The sequence below is a fragment of the Hemitrygon akajei genome, chromosome 16, assembly GCF_048418815.1.
Source record: "Hemitrygon akajei chromosome 16, sHemAka1.3, whole genome shotgun sequence".
Taxonomy (NCBI): Eukaryota; Metazoa; Chordata; class Chondrichthyes; order Myliobatiformes; family Dasyatidae; genus Hemitrygon; species Hemitrygon akajei.
This window is the reverse complement of record NC_133139.1, coordinates 7,132,418-7,157,621: the sequence shown is the minus strand read 5'-3', so window position 1 is coordinate 7,157,621 and position 25,204 is coordinate 7,132,418. Positions and strand designations below refer to the sequence as shown.

The following is a 25,204-nucleotide window of genomic DNA, read 5'->3' as shown; positions in this document are numbered from 1 at the left end:
GCGGGAAATTGAAAAGATGTGGGGCAGTGGTTAAAAGGGTTATTTGGTGGGAGGGTTGTTTTTGGGATTGTAAAGAATCCCTATCACCCATCCGATAATCTCTTTGACTCACTACCATCAGGACTAGGACGACCAGACTGGGTAACAGCTTCTTCCCTCAGACTATGAGACTAATGAATACCTTGCACCACTGAGGTGGCATCACTAGGACAGCAAACTGTTTACTTGTGCTGCACACTACATGCATTGGAATTGTATTTATTAACTTATTTAACATTTTGCTTTATATGCTGTGAGATAAGTTGTGGTGCACGGTGGACTGGAGGAACATTGTTTTGTTTGGTTGTATATACAACAGTCAGATGATAATTAACTTGAACTTGATTTTCAATAAGCTGGCACAGAAGAATACTTTTAATTCTATGCCTGTATGCAATTCTAACCAGAGCATTAAGTCTGTGGACATATTTCCAATTGCTCCACTATTAAGCTTGAATTATTTTTTTAATCCAACCTTCACATTTTTCTTGATTCCTCCCTAATATATTTAGTTTGGTGATACCTGTAGGAAATCGTGTTTCATATCAGTGGCTTTGAGTTATTACTGAATTCCTCCTCTCAATTTCCACATTTTCTCAGGTTGGAGAAGCCACATCTCATTCTGTCTAGGTTTTTTTTCCCCTTTGCCATTCCCTGTTCTTTCCCACTCTGACCTCTTACTACTTCTCGTCCCCTGCCTATCTATCCCTGGTTCCTCCCTTCCTTCCCTTTCTCCCAATCTCTTCTCCAGTCTTTGCCTTTTCCACCTCCCACCTCCCCTCCAGCTTTTTACTTCATTCCCCTCTTTCCCCACCCATATGGCTTCACCTGTCACTTTCTAGCTAGTCCTCTTTCCCTTCTCTCCACCTTATTCTGAGATTTCCCTTTCTTTACAGTCCTGATGGAGGGTCTTGGCCAGAAACGTCAACTGCTTATTCATTTCCATGGATACTCTTTGACCTCCTGAGCTCCTCCAGCATTTGAATGTGTTGCTCTGGATTTCCAGCATCTGCAGAATCTCTTGTGTTTTTGATTTTCACATTCATTTGATCTGCTTATTTAAATAACTAATTGCAGATTTGCAGTAGCAGTTTCTAAGCAACAGACAATCTATTGGAGGAACTCAGCAGGTTGAGCAGAGTCTATGGATAGGGTGGGGGAAAGGAATTGGCAACATTTCAAGTCAAATCTTGCATCCATCACTTGAGTACTTTGTGGGTGACACAGTAGCGTAGTGGTTATTACAGTGTTTTACAGCGGTGACTGCCTGTAAGGAGATTGTGCATTCTCCCCAAGATTGCATGAGTTTCTCCAGGTACTCAGTTATCCTCCTACATTCCAAAGATGTGGGTTTGGGATATGGGTTAGTCAATTGTGAGCATGCTATGTTGGTGCTGGAAATGTAACAACACTTCTAGGCTGTCTACAGTACAAACCTTGCTGATTTGATGCAAGCGACACATTTCACTGTATGTTCTGCAATACATGTGACAAAGCTAATCTAATCTGCCATACAGTGACAATCCAACAAGTTTTTGGCAGATAAAATGGCCTTTGACTTGGACCTTGGTCACTGAATTCATTGCTACAATCCATTCAAATTTGCCAAATATGTGGTTCTGAGGTCTATTAGGAAACTGGTGACTTATAATGTGTTAATGTGCCACACAGATTGTAGCTGGGAGAAAGCTGACATGTTAGCAGTTTTTATTATGACATAGGGTATAGCATGGTAACAGGCCCTTCTGGCTCAACAATTCCACACCGCTCAATTACACCCAAGTGTTCAATTAGCCTACCAACCCGTATGTGTCTGGAATGTGGGAGGAACTGGAGCACCCAAAGCAATCCCACATGGTCACTGGGAGAATATATAAACTCCTTACAGACGGGAATTGAACCCGGGTTGCTGGCGCTGTAATAGCACTGTGCTAACCGCAGTGCTCCTGTGTCCCTACTTCTAATCATTGACTGTGGCAATGTATATGACCAGATTTTTTTTCTTCCGGGAAAGCATCTGGTTATAGAATACTGTTGCATTGCTTTTCAGCAAGTCTATCTAGTAAAAGAGCTGAGTCATACAGACAAGAGAGCCAGTTCATTCCTTGGTTTATGCTGAATTTGCTTGTTCCAACTGTGGCCATTTTGGGTGAGCTAAATTGGGTTCAGTGTACTCTGTGGATTGGAAAGGAGACAGGGCTGTTATGTTAATACTAGCAAGATGTGTAGAAATTCAGTGACAAAAGATCAAAATACATTACCTGTACTTGCCCTGTGAGATTAACTAGCTGAGTGACTCTAATCAAGGCTCCACATAAGTAATAGTCATGTGGGTAAAGTACCCTGGGATTAACAGTGGGCAGAACTATAGTGCAGGATAAGTCATATTTTAAACACGAGATTCTACAGATGCTGGAAATCCAGAGCAACACACAAAATGCTGGTGGGTGGGAAAGAAGCTGGGAGGTAATCTAATGGTCCACTCTTCTATCAGATTCTTCTTCTCCAGCCCTTTGCGTTTTCCACCTATCACCTCCCAGCTTCTTGCTTCATACTCCTTGGCTTCACCTATTGCATTCTAGGTCAGAGGTTCCCAACCTGAGGTTTATGGAACCCTTGGATAATGGTAAGGGTCCATGGCATAAAAAAGAATCCAGCTCATCTTCCTTCATTCCCCCTGCCCCCCTTCCCCCCAGTTTCTTATTCTAGCATTTTCCCCTTCCTTTCCGGTCCCGATGAAGGACCTTGGCCAGAAACTTCAACTGCTTCTTAATTTTCATCCTCCAGCATTTCATGTGTATTGGTCATATTTTGATATTTTTCAGCTGAATGACAAAAACCAAAAATCTTTTAAATATTATGGAGCATTGAAATGAAAGCAGTCCATGCTGCCCCAGTTATTATGTCCCGAGATCAGATGGATGTTCATGTGAGCGGGATCTTTGCACACCTGGAGTTCGAGTCTAGTTTGAGGTCCTGTCATCAGTTAGTTTGGGGGTCAATAACCAAATATTGGTGCTCAAACTCTACAGCTTGTGTTCTCAATATCTTTTTTCTATTTGCATAGTTTGTTGTCTTTTGCACATTGGTTATTTGTTGATTCTATTATGTTCCTTCGTATTGTTGGATTGGACTGTATGCTTATTTTCTTTGCAGTTTAACAATTAATTCCTTGTTTATATTTTATATAATCACCTATATACATGTAACTGTTTAGTATAGTTCCTTGTGATCACTGTGTGTGTGTGTGTATACACACGTGTACGCGTACGCGCAGTTATTCTGTGTGTTCCCCAATGGTTATCGTACTTTATGTCATTCTGGGAAGTTCTCTGGTGTGGCATAATTTGAGTAGGGTCTGTTTGATTGGCTACTCTTGTCTACAAATTTGAATGGATTGCTTATCTATGGTATAAGAAGGATTGACCACGTTGGCCTGCCATCCTTCTCTTTGGTCCTGTTCTTTGTTCTTAGCTGCTACTCTTCTGCAAATCTGCATTTCAGATTCTTTGTTCTAATTGCAGTTAAAAACAATGGTGAAGCAACAAGTTTTGTGCCACTTTCTTGATTTCCAGAAGAGCCTCGAATTTAAAAATAAAATCAAAATCCAATAGTATCTAAAAAGAATGCCTTGAGCAATGTGTAGCATCTACTTAACATCCTGATCAGGGTCATGTGAAGCCAAGGGAGCAGATGGTGGGTGGTCATGAGCAGCTGGTGCATGTCACAGGTTCTGATTGTGCGACCATTGATGCCAGGCAATTTCTGCCCAGAAGCAGACAGTAGCAAACCACTTTAGAAACATCTGCCAAGAACAATTGTGGTCATGGAAAGACCATGATCATCTAGGCACATAACAAATCAACAAAGTATACTTTTTACGAACTTGAATTTCGGGTCTTACAGGTAACCACAAAAAAACAAGGAAACTGAATTAGAGCCCTTTTAAAAAGGACCGTCAAATACCCAGTGTGCAAAAACAAAAGAATGGCTCATTACTTTTTTATATTTGGTTTTAGGTGTAGCTCAACATTGTTATACACCAGTGACCTGGGTTCAGTTCCGCCACTGTCTGTGGGGTGTTCGTATGTTCTCCCATGGCTGTGCGGATTTCCTTAAGGTGATCCAGTCTCCTCCCACATACCAAAATGTACAGTTGAGGTTAGTGAAGGTTCTTGATCTGAAATGTTAGCTATCCATTACCCTCCAAGATGTTGCTTGATTTAGTGAGTCTGTCTAGCTTTTTTTGTGTACCATCCCAGATTGCAGCATCTGTAGTCTCTTGTCTCATTACTGTTCTGTACCATTAAATTTCCTGCACTGTCAGGGTATCAGAGGCTGTACAGTTGCATAGCAGTTAACATAATGCTATTATAGCACCAGCAACCTGGGAACAATTCCAGCCACCATCTGTAAGGAGTTTTTACATTCTTTCTGTGCCATGTGAGTTTCCTCTGGATGCTCTGGTTTCCTCCACAATCCAAAATGTGTACTAGATTAACTGGGTGCTTCATTGAGCTAGAAGGACCTGTTACCATGCTGTATCTCTATATAACTTTTTTGAAGTATGTAACATGGTGTTAAACATTAGGTAAGAATTATCAGTTCTGTTTCCAGATTCATGTTGGGGAAACCAAGAGTTGGAGCGGAGACCCACAGTTATCTCCTGGTTGGGAGGTAGAGAAATTAGTTATTTGTTTGATAGGTAGGAGAGTGAAAATGTGCAGTTTTATTAATTGCATCACTGTCTGATATGGTGGGCACAGTAGAAAAGCTTATTTACAACAATACAATGGAATAGGAGGATTAGTTCTATAGAGTTATTTGCAGCTATAGGATGATATGAAGTGAGTATGTAGAACAGTGCACTCCAATCCAGGCAGCGTCCTGGTAAATTTCCTCTGCACCCTCTCTAAAGCCTCTACAACCCTTCCTATAATGAAGTGACCAGAACTGAACACAATATTCCAAGTGTGGTGTGGGGCCTCCTTTGTTGGTCAGGGTTGAATATGGAAGTTGTATCCTAGCTCTCTAGATATGCAAGTCAAGGCAATGCACTATGGAGAGCATATGCTGCCCATGTAGTAAGCTACCCCTCTCCATGCTTGTGATGAACCCAAAGGAATGGCAGAGACCAATATATTTTAGCACTGGCAGCAGCGCAGGAGTTGCCAGTGCTAAGCTACGTGTGAAGGCCAGGAGAGCTGGACTTGGTTGTCAGAAGCTATTTGAGATGCATGCCATTGGGAGCATTTAATTGGTAGTGCGAGCTTATCCCCATTGCCATCCTCGTCTATAAAACCTTAAGGAACCAAGAGTGCTCTAGCCATGGTTTAATCAAGCTGCATCGTTACCTCACAGCTCTTGAGCTCAATGTTCCATCTGAGGCTAACACCTCATGTGTCTCTTAATAAGCCTGTCAACTTGCGCAACAACTTTGAGGGATCTATGGATGTGGAACAAAAGATCCCTCTGTTCCTCCACACTAAGAATCCAATCCTGGTGAATCTTCTCTACACCCTCTAAAGCTTTCACATCCTTCCTGTAATGAAGTGAACGGAAATTGAACACAATACTCAGTGTAGTCTAACCAGGGTTTTAAAGAGCTTAAACAAATCACTAGTCAAATCTTGACAGGTCTGACTGCCTTATGATTGAAACCTCAATAAATACAACCACTTAACATTACATGTACTTGTCAAATGATGTCACTCTTTTTAAACCAACAGATTTGAATTTTGCCTTTTCCCCCCAATTAACTGTAGTGCAAGCTTGGCAATATAGTTGAAATGGTTTTTTATTTGCATTCATTACACTTCATTAATTCAATGCAGAGTACAATCTGATGTTAAATGTCCATTGCAGATAATCTCAATTACTTCCCAATGAGCCAGTTAAATCTACTAAAAGAGGTGACTTGATAGAAATGTATAAGATAACTGGCACAGATAGTGGACAGCCAGAGACATTTTCCCAGGATAGAAATGGCTAATACTAGGGTTCATAAATTCAAGATTATTAAATGACATTTCCAGTACACAAGTATAAATAATTGTTGCTCTAGATCCAATGCTGCACAATTTTAACAGCAAGAAGCATAGAGGGGATATCATTGAACAGACTGGTGCGTATGTGAAATACTGCCGGGGTGGTGGTAGAGGCTGAAATATTAGGAGCATTTAAGAAACTCTTAGAAGGATGAGAGAAAAACAGAGGGCTATGTAAGGAGGAAGGGTTAGATCAGGAGTTCCCAACTTTTTTTATGCTATGGATCAATACCATCAAGCAAGGGATCCATGGACCCCAGGTTGGGAACCTCTGGGTTAGATTAATCTTAGTAGATTGAAAGGTTGACACAGTATTGTGGGTTGAAGGGTCTCTGCTGTGCTATAGTGTTCTATGTTCTAAATGTATCTGGGGTTATCAACTGGATCTCTGCTTTTGTCTTTAACTGCCAGGTAAATAGTGTTGTATTAACTTCAAGATATTCAAAAACTTCCCTAAACTCTCAACAAGAATCCTAATCAAAGTTTTCTTCCAATCCAGGAACCTTGTACAAGAGTTGAGTATGTAGTCAAAATATTTTGTTCTGTAAGCTTAATATAATTACTTTCTCATTATTCTCCTAACTGAGGTTCTGCTAATCAGTAGAATACACAGCTAATGCATTGGTCAGGGTATTCCATATCAGCATATCCATAGAGAATTTTAAGGTTTTTTAAAAAAGTATTCAGCTCTGGTAATCCCTTTGTTTGCATACTTCTCGAGATATTGATCAGAGGATTGACAGTAATGGTGAGGATTGGGTAGACATCTGATTCACAGTATTGTGTCTAAAAATTCATATGTAGCAAGCATGTTTTTGCTATAATCACTTCAGGAAAATCAATTAGATATTGGAAAGTAAGCCTAACTTCTGGGGAAGTTTCTGGCCAGGAAAGGGTAAGAATTTTGGCTTCTTTCCCCCTTTCCATTCCAGTCCTGATGAAGGGTCTCAGCCTGAAACTTCAATTCTTTATTCCTCTCCATAGATGCATCCTGACTTACTGAGTTCCTCCAGCATTTTGTGTGTGTTGCTCTGGATTTTCAGCATCTGCAGAATCTCATTTGTTTTTCTAGAAACTTAGTTTTCAGTTGCAGGTGTCACACCACATGAATCTGGTTATTTTATAGGTTAACTGTTATCAATGGAATTTTGTTATCTCTAGTCTGAGTACGAGAAGATCACAACTACAACTTAGTCTGGTCTTTGTTCTCTTGACACTTGTTCTTTGCTTTTGTAACACTTTAAACAATTGTAAGCAATGTTTTATGCCTCATTTTTAACTTTTGAAGAACCTTTGGATTGCAAAACCATCAGGATCCAAAAGATGCAACTTAAAAGTGTTGTACTTTGGATTTTATTTCTACTCTATATGGCTCCACATCAGTTCTTAAACCTAACTTGACAGCTGGGTTTGAACTTCATTTTACCAGTTTGACATGAGGATTACAAACATCAGTGTAGCTTCAAAGTTCAAGTTCAGATAAATTTACTATCAGCTTGTCATTTTCTACCTTGAGATTCATTTTCTTGCAGGCATTTCACTAAAACAGAAACATGTTAATGAAAAAGTACACACAAAGAAAAACTGAAAAATAACCTTGCCAAAGAAGACAAACTTGTGTGCAAATAAGAAATAAGTAGATAAATAAATTAATGAATAAAAATAAAATGATACCGAGAACTTGAGTTGTAGAGATCTTGAAAGTGTTGTGTTCACTGATCATTTCAGTGTTGTGAGTAAAGTTATCACCTCTTGTTCAAGACCCTGTTGGTTGGAGGGTTAAACCCATTCATGAATGCAGCGATGTGGGTCCTGAGGCTCCCTTTCCTGATGACAGTAGCAAGGAGAGAGCATAGGCTGGACAGTGGAGATCCTTGATGGATGCGGCTTCTTGTGGCAGCGGTTCTACTGTTCCTGTATACTTATGGTTAATGTTTCCAGTGTTGGGCCAGAAATCCTTAGGGTTTATTCCTTTTTAAAGGTGGTCTGGCCTTGCGTCATCTGTTTTTTTCAAGTTGGCTTCCCACTGACTTCAGCATAATCTGCAATTTGGCACAAAGTTGAAGTTGGCCTGCCAGTATAAGGATTTCCTTTACACATGCAAACTGCCAGGATGCTATTTATTTTCCTGCCGGTTTATTGAGCTTGTAAACTAGTTGATGCATTATGACCAGTTGCTGTTAGCTTACACTAAATGCTAGTTCATAAAGTTATTAACATCTGACTATGATCTAATACAGTGCTAATTACAGTAACAAATACTGTATAAAAGGCATCTGTAATGCCACAAGAACAAGAGATTCTGCAGATGCTGGAAATCCAGAGCAAAAACACACAATGCTGGAGGAACTCAGCAGGTCAGGCAGAATTTATGGAAAGATATGAACCCTAATGCTGTTTTGTACTGAAACCCTTCATTAGTACTGGAAAGGAAGGTGGCAGTACCTTTCCCACTGCTTCTGCCCCTTCCTTTCCAATGTTTAGGCTTTGTACAGGAACTGTTTTCAGACATTGTCTCATTTGGCCATAAGCCGGTTCGTTTTGACAGTAATAAAACAATAGCCAATAGATTTAAGGTGAAAGGGGAAGAGATTTAATAGAAACTTAAAAGGACAACTTTTTCACCCAAAGAGGTGAGTATATAGAGTGAGCTGCCAGAGGAAGTGGCTAAAATAGGTACATTAACTATATATAAAAGTAACTTGGATAGGTATGTGGATAAGACAGGTTTGAGAAATATAGCCAAATGTGGCCAAATGCTTCCGTTCAGATTGGGTGAGACTAAAACTAATCATGAGTTAAGTATGGTGGGTGAAATGATTAAGGGGAATTTCATCACACTAGAGCAGGGGCTCCCAACCTTTTTTATGCCATGAACCAATACCATTAACTGAGAAGTCTGTGGACCCCAGGTTGGAAACCCCTGCTGTAGAGTGATGAGTATGTGGAATGAAGTGGTGGATGCAGGTTCTATTTTAACATTCAGAAGAAATTTGGATAGGTACCTGGAAGAGGGAGGGAGGTGGTTGATTGGACTAGGCAAGTTAATAGTTCAGCATGGTCTAGATGGGCTGAAGGACTTGTTTCCATGCTGTATGACTCTATATGGCAACGTGTTTAATTATGAAAGCTGGATGGAAAGAAAGGCTCATAAATGGCTTGTACGAGGGGGCATAATTTTAAAATGATTAGAGGAATGTATGTAGGGTGTGAGAGGTAATTTCATTTTTATAGTGGTGGGTGTGTGGAATGCACTGCCAGGAGTGTTTGTAGAGGCAGATACATTAGGACATTTTTAAAAAACTCTTAGATAGCCCTTGATTTTTCTATCATCCACGTAGAATCCCTACATAGGAGGGAAGGATCAGATTGATCTTGGAGTAGGGTAAAAGATTGGCATAGTATCGTGGGCCAGAGGACCTGTACTGTGCTGTTCTATGCGTGGTAAGTGCAGCAAACCTCCACTTGAGTAATCATCTTTAATGTATTTAGCATTTTTGAAACTTGTCTTTTTTTTAGTATTTTGAATTTCTAAAATGACTAGGTCTGAAACATTCTGCTAGCGTGTATTTATAGAATCTCACAACTGTGAAACATGTTACAATTTGTGCAGTTTTTTCCACAATTATTTAAAAATAAATTTTGTGGTGATTCTGCTAGGAAAGTGGAGGCTTGTCAGACGCAAACTATACATAGGAGGAATCATTATCACATTACTGATGAGAATTGTCCAACCTACTCTACTGGTATCCTCACTGAGCACATCCTTAGAAACTGATCTTCAGCTCCAATTCCACAGAATTTTTTTTGAAGCTGCACTTTTGAAATATTGACCAGATTATGTGAAGATTTCTGGAAGAGGTCTTATTGGTGGATTGTTGGTCAGCATGGCTCAAAGTGCCCAGAAGGGCCTATTCCATGCTGTATCTCAATAAATAAATAAATTTGGAGATGCAGCTTGGAACAGACCCTTCCTGCCCAATGAGCCACACCACCCAGCAACTAACCTAATCACAGGACAATTTACAATGACTAGTTAACCCACTAACTGGTGTGACTTTGGGTGCTCTGCTTTCCTCCCAGTCCAGAGGAAATCCAAGAGGTCTCAGGGTAAACTCCTTACAAATAGTACCAGAATTCAACTCCAAATTCTGGAAAGCTCCAAGTTGTAATAGTGTCGCACTCACTACTATGGTACCTAACTTGCATTTTGTGCCTTTTGGAGTTGGTGTGTGGCAGCAGTGGTGGAAGGACATTGTACCTCAGAATAAAGAGAGAATCGGATCTCTTTAGTATGACCATATGATACTTGCTCCTTGTGCCTGTTTTGCAATTGGTCTTCAACACAATATTTGGCATTGTTTTAATAAATACTGCATTCACATTGGGGATTTAGTGAGATATTTGCAGTTTTCAACATAAATGTCATATTTCTTCTGGCCTGTTAACAAGTTCTAATGGCAGCCTCGCCGTGTACTGTACTGAAGTTCCAACCTTTGTCTTAGAACTGACTTTAAAATGCTTGATCTCTTCAGATTTCCCTGGGGAGAGGGTTGGTGGGGAAATAAAGCAGGCAGTTCATAGCTGAGAGAGGCTTGTTTCTTTTGTTCTCACTGGGTGTGTCTGTACCACCAACCTTTTCCAGCAAGCTCGTTCAAAATTCAATGTTCCCACATGACCAGCAACTCCAATGCAGTGTGCTGAATGTAATTTTTTTTTACAAATATGCTTAACATAGAAGATAGAGCAGTACAGGTCCTTTGACCCAAGATGTTTTGCCGACCTTTTAACCAAAGATCTATCCACGAGCCCTCTATTTTTCTGTCATCCATCTGCCTCTACTACCCCCAGCAGCACGTTCCATGCATTACCACTGTTTTTTTTTAAAAAAACTTACTGGAGGATCAAACATTTCTGTTTGGTCCCACAGAAATGGTTTTTCTGAGAAACACAGAACTTAGAACAGTACAGTATAGTGCAGGCCCTTCAGCCCACGTTGTTGTGACAACCTTTTAGCTTACTCCAAGATCAATGTAACTCTTCCCTCCTACATAGCTCTCAATTTTATTATGCAGTATGAAACAGGCCCTTAAAGCCGCACCACATAGCAACCCACCTGTTTAACCCTAGCGTAATCAAAGGATAATTTACCATCAGCAATTAGTCTAACTGCTACATCTTTGGAATCTGGGAGGAAACCAGAGCACCCGGAGAAAATCCACGCATTACAGGCGACACCAGAATTGAACTTAATGTAGCTGCTTCTAACACCAATCCCAGCAACACACCCACAATCCCACCACTTTTTTTTAAACTACCTGTGACTTCCCTCCTTTATTTTTCCTCTAATCAAAATTATTGCCCCTTACATTAGCTATTTCCACCCTAAAAGGGGTGCTGGCTGTCTACTGTCTCTGATCACCTATGTCAAGTTACCTCTCATCCTCCTTCACTCCAGAGGGAAAAGCCCTAGCTAGTTCAACCTTTCCTTATTAGCATGCTCTCTAACCCAAGCAACATTCAGGTAAATCAACTTTGCGTTCTCTAAAGCTTCCACATCCTTAAAATTGATCTTGTTCAGGATGTAAACAAAGTAGCTGTAAAAATGTACAGTTTAACTTGCTCAGTGAAAACTGACTTGAAATGTTGTTGATGTAAAATAAGTTGTGCTAAACCCTGATGAAGGGTCTCTGTTCAAAACATCAGTTGTTTAATATCTTTCAATAAATGCTGACTGACCTGAGTCCAGCATTTTGTGTGTGTTACTCTGGAGTTCCAGCATCTCAAAGTTCAAAGTAAATTTATTATCAAAGTACATAAATTCTTTTTCTAGTATGCATACTCAGTAAATCCATAATAGAAAAATAACCGTAATAGAAGCAATGAAAGACCACACCAACTGGGCATTCAACTAGTGTGCAAAAGATTTTAAAATGTTGTGCAGATACAAAAAAAGAAATAGTCATAATAAAAAAATAAATAAGCAATAAATATTGTGCATGAGATGAAGGGTCTTTGAAAGTGAGTCCATAGGTTGTGTGAACAGTTCAGTGTTGGGGTGAGTGAAGGTATTCCCTTTGGTTCATGAGTCTGATAGATGGGTAAAATTGGTTCTTCCTGAACCAGAGGGTGAGAGTCCTGAGGCTCCTGTACCACCTTAGTGATGGCAGCAGTGAGGAGAGAGCATGGCCTTGGATGTTGGGAGTCCCCGATGATGGATGTTGCTTTCCTGCAACAAGGCTCTATGCATATATTTTCAATGATGGGGAGGGCATCTGCAGAATCTCCATTGCTAGTTCAAAGTGTTAACTATGTATTTTTACCATCCATCTAGCTGGTCTAAAGGACTGTGGGCTTCTCATCTGCAGTTTAGTGAATTGTGTGTTTTGAACTGTGCTTAACTGTATTGGGGTGACCCAATGTCTTCATTGATAAATTTATTTCTCAGTACACAGTGTCACTAGTGATGGTATACTGTTATTGCATGGGCCTGTACTCACTGGAATTTGGCAGGATGATGGGAGGATCTTGTTGACACCTTTCAAATATTGAAAGGCCTGGATGAGGTGGATGTGAAAAGGATATTTTCTAGAGTGGGGAGTCTGGAGCCAGAGGGCACAGCCTCAGAATACAAGTACTTTCAATCAGAGACAAGGAATTTCTTTCGTCAGAAGGTGGTGAATCTGTGGAATTCATTGCCATAGATGACTGGAGGCCAAGTCGTTTAGTAGATTTAAAGCAGAAGTTAATAGGTTCTTAATTAGTAAGGGTGTCAAGGCAGGAGAATGGGTTGAGAGGGTTAATAAATTAGCCATGAGAGAATGGTGGAGCAGACTTGATGGGCTGAATAGCCTAATCTTGTGGTTAGTTACACACCCAGCTGTTCCAATATCATTTATCTAAACAGCTCAATCTCTAATGAATGCAAGATGCTGGAGACACTCGGCAGTATAGGCAGCATCGGTGGAGAAAACTGACAGCCAACGTCCATTTCCATGGGACATTTCCTCCCAGTATCCTTGTACTTCAATTTCCAGTATCTGCAGTCTCTTGTCACCTTCTGAGAGCCTGACAGCAGGTGCATGAGAAGACCACCTGCAGATTCTCCTTCAGACTGAACTCTATCCTGTCTGGAATGTGTCATAGTTCTTGCATTGCTGGGTCTTAAATCCTGCAATTCCATACCAATCACCAGGAGAGAATCTTCACTGGGGATCTGTGGTGATTTGAAGTAATTGGCTCCCCAGCCCCACCTAGTGGGCAGATGGTGATGGACGATAAATATGTCTTGCTGGCATAACCCATATTCCAAACCTCACCAAAACAATTATGCAATCTTTTTTTCTATCAGTATCTAAAATCTAGCAATGATAAAAATCATTGAGACTTGTAGTTTCTCTTTCGCTTTTTTCATCTTTCGTGGTGTGTTGGCATGGTGTTTTCTTCAGTTTCAGCATGCCTGTCCTCAGGTGATGCAAGAATACTGAAATACCTTGCTTATCTGTCCTGTTCTCTTTGGAGATCCATGGATGTGGTTTCCAAACACCCTCTTTATATTTTTCCAGTGCCATGTACCTATTGGAGCAAAGGATGAGAGGTGACTTGATAGAGGTGTATAAGATAAGAGGCATAGATCGAGTGGACAGCCAAAGACTCTTTTCCTAGGGTGGAAATGGCTATTAGTGAGGGTATATATTTTATTGATTGGAGGAAGGTGTAGTAGGATGTCAGGGTAAGTTTTTTTTTACACAGGTGGTGGGTGCATAGAACATGCTGCCATGATAGAGGTAGATGCATTAGGAATATTTAAGAAACTCTTCAACAGATGTTAGAAAAATGGAGGACTACGTAGAGGGGAAGGATTAGATTGATATTAGAGTAGATTAAAAGATCAGTACAACATTGTGGGCTGAAGGGCCAGTGCTATTTGTAATGTTCTATGTTCTACTGAATATTTCCTCTCCAAATGTCAGCTTCTTTGGATTTAATTCCCATTTGATATTTTATGCATTCAACTAGTTCTTATCTGTCAAATTTTTGCACCACCTGTGCAGCCACGCAGCAACTGAAATGCTCCTGCGCACACAGCCTTTGTTGCCATGCAGCTGGAATTTTCTTTTCTATAATGTTAAGTACTGCACAGATTTCAGGCCGTGTTTTTAAAAAAAAAAAAATTCCTGTTCAGAGTAGTGTTTGGATCACACAGCTATTTAAAAAAAACTTAAAGGGGAATGTCTAATACTAATTTTCCATAATTTTGTTTGTATAATTTTTTCATTACTACACCACCTGAGACTTTTCAATGCTGCGGTACTGGCATGGATCGAATCCCTTTTTTCCCCCATTAAAGCCATCTTTTTATGTATGACCCTTTTACTGTTTATCTATACAAGTGTCAAATCATGTCAGCGAGGATGGGGCTGGACAGCCCACAAGTGTCAACATGCTTCCAGCACCAACATAGCGTGCCCAATTTACTAAGCCTAATCCATGTGACTTTGGAATGTCAGAGGAAACCAGAGCACCCCGGGGAACCCGTGCAGTCCTGGGAAGAATACAAACTCTTTACGGACAGCAGCAGGAATTGAACCCCAATTGCGATTGTTGGCATTGTAAAGCATTACTCTAACCACTACAATGCTACAGTGCTGCATGGATCAGGAGCAAAGTACCCTGTATTTGTTGCTGCCAAAACCTATTGGTTTTGAAGTTCTCTAGTATAACAAGTAGTCCCCGGGTTATGAATAAATTCCGTTCCTGAGCCAGTCTTTAAGTTGGATTTGTACGCAATTCAGAACAGGTACATCTGGTATTATTTAGCATCAGTTAGTCGAACGTTTGTCTTAGTATATAGTATATTTTACCTTTCTATGCATATAAAACACTTAAGAAACATAAGTAAACACGAGTGAATCTGCAGATGCTGGAAATAAATAAAAAACATAAAATGCTGGCAGAACTCAGCAGGCCAGACAGCGTCTATGGGAGGAGGTAGTGACAACGTTTCGGGCCGAAACCCTTTATCAGGAGTTAGTGACGACGTTTTGGGATGAAGGGTTTCGGCCTGAAACGTCGTCACTACCTCCTCCCATAGATGCTGTCTGGCCTGCTGAGTTCTGCCAGCATTTTGTGTTTTTAAGAAACATAAGTATTTTAATAATTAAACCACTGCGTTGCTTTCACTGGGGCAAGGCCGTTCACATGCTCCATTATTCTCACTTTATCCTTTACCTGTATCCTTTAAAGTTGTTCCGATCGTTGACCAACTGTAGCCTAAAGCTTTTCCAATGACCGATGACGTTTCACCTCTTTCCAATCGCTTTATTATTTCCACTTTATGTTCTATCACTGAGCAGCAGTGAACTGTCTGATTGGTCTATCAGAGTTCTCTTTAGGAACTAGTTGACTTGATCAGCATTTCTGATCTGGCTATTGTTCATGATCGCACTTAATTTAAAAAAAAATACAGCAGCAGCCACGGGCAGTGGGTCCTGTGCTGCTTCGGATCCTAAACTCCACCCACACTGGCTAAATGGGACAAGTGGGGGCGGTGCTGACTGGAAGAGGGGATCAGAGTGAATCTTGATAAGAAATATTTAAGCCAAATACAAAGTTATACACTCAACACAGTGTTAACGGCAACGACTTAAAATGGCGGACGGTGTCGTGATCCGACTTAAAATGGCAGACGACGTTCTCCTCCCTCCATAAGTACGAGTTGGACGTTCATAACTCGGGGACTTACTATAGTGTGTTTCTATACCTGCTTTTGAGTGTTGCTACTTTGGGAAATATACAGGTAGTCCCAGAGTTACAGCAGCTTGTACTTACGAACCGAGGAAGGAGAATGCCGTCCGCCATTTTAAGTCAAATCGTGCCACCATCTGACATCTTAAGTCGTTGCCGTTGACACTGTGAGTGTTTAACTTTGTATTTGGCTTAAATTTTTCTTAGTAAGATTCACCCTGACCCCCCCCCCCCCCCCCCCCGGGTTCCGGTCTGCTGGTGGCGCAGTCAGATCAGCACCAGGCTAGAGAACGGAGGTTCCTGAGTTCGATTCAGTGACTCCCGTACCATCCATGCCAGGTTGATGTCGAGCTCACAACTCGACATTTTTAAAGGATAACGGATAAAGTGATAATAATGGAGCATGTGAAAGGCCCTGCCCCGATGAAAGCTACAATTATTACTAAGCAACGCAGTGGTTTAATTATTGGAATATGTATGATTCTTAAGAGTTATATGCATAAAAGGTAAAATATATACTATATACTAAGACAAACATTTGACTAACTGATGCTAAATAATACTGGATGTACTTGTTCCGACTTGCGTACAAATCCATCTTAAAGATGGACTCGAACGGAACTCGTACGTAATCCGGGGACTGCCTGTACTGTATTTCTGTCATTAATGTAACATGTTACTATTCTGAAACCATTTTGCAACATTGCCCAATACCCACAGAGGTATTTCCCCAGAAACCACTAGCAACTGGAATGTGATCACTTCAACATCAGTGCTGATTTGCAATTGGTACAACGAGTTGCAGGGATTGAACTTGGCAACAACTTTGTGACCTGTTAGCAAACCAGAGAGCAAACAGGAAAAGCTGAAGTGTTTTTTCTAATTCTTTTCATTTCCCACTTGTTCACTATATTGTGTATTGTGTGGGAAGATTATTTTTAAAGGCTTTAAAATATTAGTCTGTCATTTATGATGCAGTTGGCAAGTACTTGTGGGAAGATGTATTGAAATGTTAACCATTCTCAGCACAAATAATTCCTCTCTTGCCTCTTGAGTTTAGTTTGAATGGTTAATGAGGTGATTCCATTTGCCTGTTAGCTGGGCCTGTAGATTGTGGATGATTCTGTTACAGATGAATTTCTGCTCTTATAATCTGTTAACCTGGATAATAACTACTGAATAAGTATCTAATTCACTTCTATTTGAATTGTGTTGGTTGTTAACATAAACGATATGTTTCTATGTACATGTGATAAATAAAGCTGATCTTGTAAGTGTCATAGCATTATGGCAAAACACGGATTGTTGGGATCCAGAATGAAGCCTTTCCTTAAGATATAGAAGCAGAATTAGGCCTTTTGGCCCATCAAGTCTGCTTCGTCATTCCATCATGGCTGATTTTAATTTCAGAGCAGGGAAGATTGTTAAACTTACCCAGATTTATATAGTACAGGAGGGGCCCCTTTTTTTTTTTGAACGTTTGCTTTATAACAATTCGCTGTTATGAAAGACCTACATTAGTACCTGTCTTTGCTAACCAAAGAGGATTTTCGCTTTTACAAAAAAAAGACACGCTTTATACGTGTGTTTACCCCGAGAAAGACCACAATGACCGTGAAGCCTTGTGCGGGCAGTTGTTTGCGCATGCGTGTACATGTTGATTTTTTTTCCCCCTCCAAATCGATTTTGGCTCGCTGTCTTCCCGAGTTTGATAAGTGAAACTACACCGTACATACAATATTTCTACTTTATATAGGGTGTATATTTATAATATAATTCCTGCTTTTACTATATGTTAGTGTTATTTTTAGATTTTGAGTGTTATTTGGTTTGATTTGGTAGGTTTTTTTTGGGACTGGGAATGCTCAAAAAAATTTTCCCATATAAATTAATGGTGATTGCTTCTTCGATTTATGACATTTTGGCTTGCAAACGGTTTCATAGGAACGCTTTACCTTTGAATAGCGGGGGAAACCTGTACTGTGTAAAAAGTCTTGTGCACGTATTTAGCTAGGGTGGCTAAGGCTTTTGCACAATCCTGTATTTGTCAATGTGCAGCAGAGAATGAGTTTGTAAATCTGGTGGGAGCAAAGGATGTTAGGAATGGCAAGGGTGGTGTGTTGCGGAAGCGGTGTGGGACAGGTGGCAGAGCTGTAACTTCCCAACTGTGGCACCCAATGTTAATTGTTGGATTACTGGGCAACGCACCTCAGTGGGCCGGAAATGCCTGTCCTGCACTGTATCTCTTAAAACGATATATAAAACCCAATACACCCAGATGTGCAGCCCACAATAACCAAATTAAGACTAGCTGGTCACCATTTTACTATGTGAGGATGTAATTGAGCCAAAGTTAAGGAAGCATTGAGTCTACAGCGAACAGCTGGGGACTAAGAGAAAACCTATTGAATATTGGAAGGCCTATCAAATATTTGAAAGGTCTGGATAAAGTGGACATGGAGAGGATCTTTCTAATAGCAGATCATAAGAGCAGAGTCCACGTCCTTGAAGGATGTCCACTTAGAACCAAGATTAGGAGGAATTTCTTTAGCCAGAGGATAGTGTGTCTGAAATTCATTGACACAGATGGCTCTGGAAGCCAAGTCATTGGGTGTATATATTTGATGATTTCTTGATGAGTCAGGGCATCAAACATTGAGGAGAATGGGGATGAGGGAGAAGATAAATCAGCCATAATTGAATGGTGAAGTAGACTGTGCCGAATGGCTTGGCTTTACAACTATGTCTTCTGGTCTTAAGACAAAACACCGACTACATCAGCAAACATAAGGTTAATGTGGACTGAGCCCATGCTTGAGGATCTGTACTGCTTTCTCACTGAGACTTTCCTCCCCAGAGCTGAGTGGTGGGGTGATGAAAGGCCATTGCCCTGATGTAAACCATTCTTCACAGATGCTCCCCTATCTGTTGAGTATTAACTTCATTTTGCTTTCCTGTTTGCCTTGATTGAACAGCATAGATTTAAACCTTCTACCACAATGGCCAGGCTTGTCATGGACTTTTGAGTGCAATTGCATTCCAGAAATCTGCACTGGAATGTGTATTCTTTATTGTTGCAGGCTCATTGTTTATACTTGTAGAAGGGATTTTTGGATTTTGATACTGCATTATGGAAAGTTTCCTAATGTGATTATGGTTAAAAAGCATTTTAGAAGTCTTGTAATATTGATGCTTCCTGTTAATTGTCAGATCTTTCTGTGAACTGAGGCCAATCTATTTCTGAAATGCTTTGGAAAACATACCCTGGCATGTTTAAAGTAATGCAAAAAAAATGCCGGAGGAACTCAGCCAGTCAGGCAGCATCTAGAAAGAAATAGAGTCAATGTTTTGAGCCAAGTCCAAATCGTCACTGTTTATTTCTCTCCATAGATGCTGCCTGATCTGCTGAATTCCTACAGTATTGTGTGTTACTCGGGATTTTCATCTTCTGCAGAATCTCGTGTTTATAATACCATGGCGTGTTTAACCTCCTGTCCACTTGAAGCTAAGAGCCATTGTGCCTGCATTTAGTGCTCAAATAGACTTGAAAGATCTTGCTCTCTGTCTACTACGCTCCCATAACCTTCAGTGAATTCAGTCTTGTTCAGTAAATGTCACGAGCAGGTGTTTTATCTTTTGACTTTAACCTTTCCCCAAGTTGACATTGATGTACCAGATTCATTATGTAGCCTGTCACACAATGGGTGGACATCAGGAGTGGTTGCTTGCTGTTTGATACTTTGGGTTAAACAAATGCTTATACAAATTGTTGCCATGTTCCCTATGTTAGAATGATGTTAACATTTGAACAGAAATGGTTAATTTGTTAGAAAAGCCTGTACACTGAAGTTTTTTCACCAAGAAGACTTTCTGTAGCTGCCTGACCTGCAGAGCTCCCCCAAGACAAAGGGCGGCGCGAGAGCGTAATGATTAGCACAGTGCATTACAGAGCCAACGACTCAGGTGCTCCTGTTTCCTGCCATGGTCCAAAGACATAGTTGTTGATAGGTTAATTAATCATTATCAGTTCTCCTGAAATTAGGCTAGGGTTAAATTGGGGGTTGCTGGGCAGCAGGGCTGGAAGGGCCTATTCTGCATTGTACCTCAATAATTAAATATATGTGTAACTCATGCATTTTCCAAGTTCAAGCCAATTGACTGGATTGGAATTAGTTTATTTTTGTCACAAGTGCTGGCACGGTGGCATAGTGGTTAGTGCATACTTTTACAATGCCAGCAGTCACCAGTTGGGGTTCAGTTCTTGTCGCTATCTGCAAAGAGTTTGTACGCTCTCTCCGTGACTGTGTGGATTTCCTCCAGATGCTCTGATTTCCTCCCACATTCCAAGGGCATACAGTCAGGGTTAGTGAATGGTAGGTACGCTATGTTGGCACCTGCAGTGGGGTGATACTAGTGGGCTGCCCACAGCCCACCCCTCACTGATTAGATTTGGCACCAGTAACACATTTCAGTGAATATTTTGATGTACGGGTGACATATAAATCTTTTTTTTCTTGAAAATACTGAATGTTGTTCAAGCTTTTGTATCTTCTACCTGGTGGAGGTGGTGTTGGAAAAGGGAACGTTACTGGGGTTGGTAGTTTTTTTGCCCATTTTCTTGAAGCAAGGGAATCATCCATGGGAGATAACGGGAGATTAAAATGCAGAATACGTTTTTTTATTGTGGTACCTCAAGGTTGCTTACTCTTATTAAATCTTATACATTTATAGGAGAAAATGAGGAATTAGAAACTGGTTTGCTATCACTTTGTTTTGCAGTAGCAATACATTAAAAATATTACTATTATAATAAATGTATAAAAAATAGTGCAAAAATGGGAATAAAGAAGACCATTAGACATAGCTGAATTAGACCCATCGAGTCTATTTTGTCATTCCATCATGGCTGATTTATTAACCCCACCCCTTTTTTGCCACCCTCTCCCCATAACCTTTGACACCTTACTAATCAACAACCAATCAAACTCCTCTTTAAATATACCCAAGGACTTGGCCTCCAAAGCTGCCTGTGGCAATGAATTCCACAGATTCATTGCCCTCTGGCTAGAGAAATTCCTGTTCTAAAATAGTGAGGTAGTGTATATGTGTTCATTGTCAATTCAGAAATCTGATGGCAGAGGGGACGAGGCTGTTCCTTGAAACGCTGAGTATGTCTTCAGGCTCCTGCATCTCCTCTCCGATGGTAGCAATGAGGCGGGAAACAGTTCAAACATTGGCACATTATCGTCAGATTGTTGCTTACTGTAAGGTTAAAAGATCATGAATGGTCTGCCAGGTATTAATGCATAAAATGTTCATAGTTTTATCAAGAATCTCCAGAAATAACATTTTGGTGTTTTGATACTTGGTATAAACTGATTTCAATTTGAGTTAAAATTAATAGCATGTGTTGTGGTTACCACTTCCTAGTAAGCTGACCCACTCCAAACCCAACCCTTTACTATGTCCATTGATAACACTTGCCAGTGATTCATTATACATGTGCTTTCTTTTGATAGACCAGTCACCCACTTGCCCAGCCTTGTTCACTCTTTACTTGGCCTGCCTTTCTCCCATTTATCTGCCAGCTTCTTGCTCTTTCCCCCTCCCCCCCCCCCCCCCATTTCCCACCGTGATGCCAGTTACCACAAATGTATAGAGAATTGAGGGTGAGTTGGTGTTGGCTGCAGGAAAATCTTGCAGATTTTCAGAGTACTTGTGTTATCTTTGTATAGGACAGCTGGAAAGAGGAGACTGCGGGGCGAGCAGTCTAATTTTGCGAACTTGTTTGAAGAGATGGGGTAGGAATGACAGGTCAGGCATTCAAAAAGTTTCTTCTTTCTTCATGTTATGGTGGGAAAAGTTGCAGTGGAAGCAGTGACGAAAGGTGGCATCATAACTCCAGAAACATCTCCGGAAAAACTTTTGCAAGGAACAATAGTAGTAGTTGGATCTAGGAGCTGAGTAAAGAATGGTGATACACAATGCAGGAGGAGCACAGCAAGTCAGGCAGCATCTACAATACTGTGCAAAAGTCTTGGGCACATGTATAGCTAGGGTGCCTAAGACTTTTGCACACTACTGTATTTGTCAATGTGGAGTGGAGAGCGAGTTTCTAAATCCAGCTGGAGCAAAGAATATTGGGAGTGACGGTAGAGGTATTGGACAGGTGGCAGAGGAGTGTTGGGTGTGGGGCTGTTGTGCTTGCAAACATGCCCAGCTTTGAATCACTAGGCTAGGTCATTTGATTCCAAGCAGTTGGTTTATTGATCATTACAAAATGTCTCTCTGGCGCTTCCCTCTCCCTACCCCTTTTCCCAACCATGATTTCCTCTCTCCCTGTCCCCTTCCCACTCAGTCCACAATAGAGGCCCATACCAAAATCAAGTTTATCATCACTCACATGTGTCGTGATTTTTTTTTGATACAGCAGCAGTATAGTGCAGTACATAAAATTACTACAGCTCTGTGCAAGAGTCTTGGGCACCCGAGCTATATGCATGCCATCTTGGACAATGACTCCCATCCACTCCATAATGTACTGGTTAGGCACAGGAGTACACTCAGCCAGAGACTCATTCCACCGAGATGTAACACTAAGCGTCATAGGAAATCATTCCTGCCTGTGGCCATCAAACTTTACAACTCCTCCCTCGGAGTGTCAGACACCCTGAGCCAATAGGCTGGTCCTGGACTTACTTCCACTTGGCATGATTAATTATTATTATTTAATTATTTATGGTTTTATATTGCTATATTTCTATACCATTCTTGGTTGGCGCGGCTGTAACGGAACCCAATTTCCTTCAGGATCAATAAAGTATGTCTGTCTGTATGCCTCAGATTTTTGCACAATTCTGTAGGCCTCAATAATGAAGGGTCTCGGCTCGATATGTCGAATGTTCATTCATTACCACAGATGCTGCCTGACCTGAGTTCCTCCAGCATTCTGTGTGTATTGTGTTGGATTTCCAGCATCTACACAATATTATGTTTAAAAAATGATCATATCCAGCCAGTTAATATGGTGAAACCATTCTGCCTGAATATGGAGGGACCAGACTTGCTCAGGCATGGAGATACTTCTGAAATGTAAACAGAACAGATGTTGCATGCTGCTGTAAGCTTCATGAACTGGCCATTTTGTGCATTACTTTTTGTTTCAGTCTGGAAATACCTTTATAATTGAGCTTTGGTGCATTACAATGAATGAACATCAAACCCATAGAAAAGTCTGAGAAATGCGGCTAAAACATAGTAGTGCCTTGCTTTACAAAACAAATTGTATTACTGTGTTTTACTTAATGAACTACCAAACCTTTGTGTTGGAATCCATATAGAGACACTCTCAGTTTAAAATCAGATTCAGGTTTAATATCACTAGCATTTGTTGTGAAATGTGTTGTTTTGTGACAGTAGTACATTGCAATACAGAATATATACTATGCATTGCAATACAGAATATGTACTATGCATTGCAATACAGAATATGTACTATGAATTACAGTAAGTATATATTAAATTAAGTAGTGTAAAAAGGCAGGGAAATTGAGGTAATGTTCATGGGTTCATTGTCTATCCAGAAATCTGATGGCAGTGAGGAAGAAGCTGTTCCTAAACATTGTGTGTTTTTAGGCACCTGTACCACCTCCTTAGTGGTAGTAATGAGAAGAGGGCATATCCTGGGTGATGGGGGTCAGTAATGTTGGAGATATGCCACCTTTTTAAGGCTAGCCTAATCACAGGACAATTTACAATAACCAGTTAACCTACCAACCAGTACGTCTTTGGACTGGGAAGAAAACCCACGTGGTCATAAGAACGTACAAACTCCTTACAGACAGTGGGAGGAAATGAATCCAGGTCACCTGTACTGTAAAGCATGTGCTAACCACTACATTATCTGCTGCCCAGGACATGGGATTCTATTCCTGCTGCTGTCTATAAAGAATTTGTGCATTCTCCCATGACAGCATGTGTTCTCTCAATCAAATCATGATCAATGATCGCTGATGCTGTAAAGGGACTGTTACAGTGCCACCTTATGAAGGATTCGCCCCCCCCCCCCGAATTCTAATTAGAATCTTGTAGTTTTCGTTATCCAAAACGTACTGATGTGGTAGAATACAAGTACACCCATCCTTTTGAGGAGAAGCATGTTGACCTCAGAGAGGAGGCAGAGGGGCCTAAAGAGACACAATCAACATTTTAGCAATGGCTTCTTCCCCTCTGCCATCAGATTTCTGAACGGTCATGGACACTACCTCACGTTCTTTTGTTCACACTTATGCAAAGTTTTTTTTTTGAAAGGCTGCATCCATCATTAAGGATCCCCATCACCCAGGGCATGCCCTTATCTCATTGCTGTCTCATGTGCCATCAGATTTCTGAATGTACAATGAACTTATGTACTGTACCTCATTATTTTGCTCTTTTTGCATTACTTGTATATAATGAGAGATTTATATGTATCAATAAAATTGTAATTTTGTAGTCTTTTAAATTGTGTATTGCACCGTACTGCTGCTGCAAAACAGATTTTATGCCACATGCCAGTGATCTTAAACCTGATTTTGATTCTGACTACTGTGTGTGTGTTTGTGTTTTAATATAATTTATGCATTGCACTGTACTGCCACAAAACAATTTTCATAACATTTAATTATGTTAGTGATAATAAAGTTGATTCTGATTGCCAGGTTGTTGCAATGGATTCCTCAAAATAAATTCATTTTCCCTGGCATATTTTATACTGTCCTACCAGTGCAGGTAGCTGATACATGTCGTATTAGACTGTGTTAATCTGTTAATGAGTTTTTTTTAAGACATTTGAGTGGTTGTGGTTTAATTGGTGGTGGTGGGGGGAATCAATTCCAACTGAACTGTTCAGAGTTATGCTCATTATGAATCTGAGACATTGGTGGTATGAACCCCATGGCCAATATTGGGGCATGATATTGGGATATCAATAGGGATGGTGACCTGTTAGAATTTATTACCACAGAGGGGGTTAGTAGAGGGGTAAGTCATTGAATATATTTCCAAGTGCAGAGGGTATCAAGGTTCACAGAAAACAGGAAAAGCTGTTGGAATCAAAAATTGCCCACAATTGCATTCAGGTGGCTCACCAAATGGTTAACTAATTCTGTTCTTAATTGAAGGGCAGAGTGGTGAGAGCAAGATGAACTGCTCTTGCAGAGAATTAGTACGGACTCCTCATCAAGCTAAATCGCTTTCTCAAGAAATAAACTTAAGTTTCAGGCTGAGACCCTTCGTCAGGACTACAGTCCCAATGAAGAGTCTCAGCCTGAAGACTATTCCTGTCCATAGATGCTTGGCCTGAGTTCCTCCACTTTGTATCTGTTACTCTG

General features: G+C 40.6%; 1 protein-coding gene across 12 annotated transcripts in view; it reads left to right on the top strand.

Moving 5' to 3' along the window:
- Positions 1-25,204, top strand: part of LOC140739720 (transcription factor 12-like) — a 175,233-nt gene that overhangs the window by 41,788 nt on the left and 108,241 nt on the right. The gene's annotated exons all lie outside the window — the stretch shown is intronic.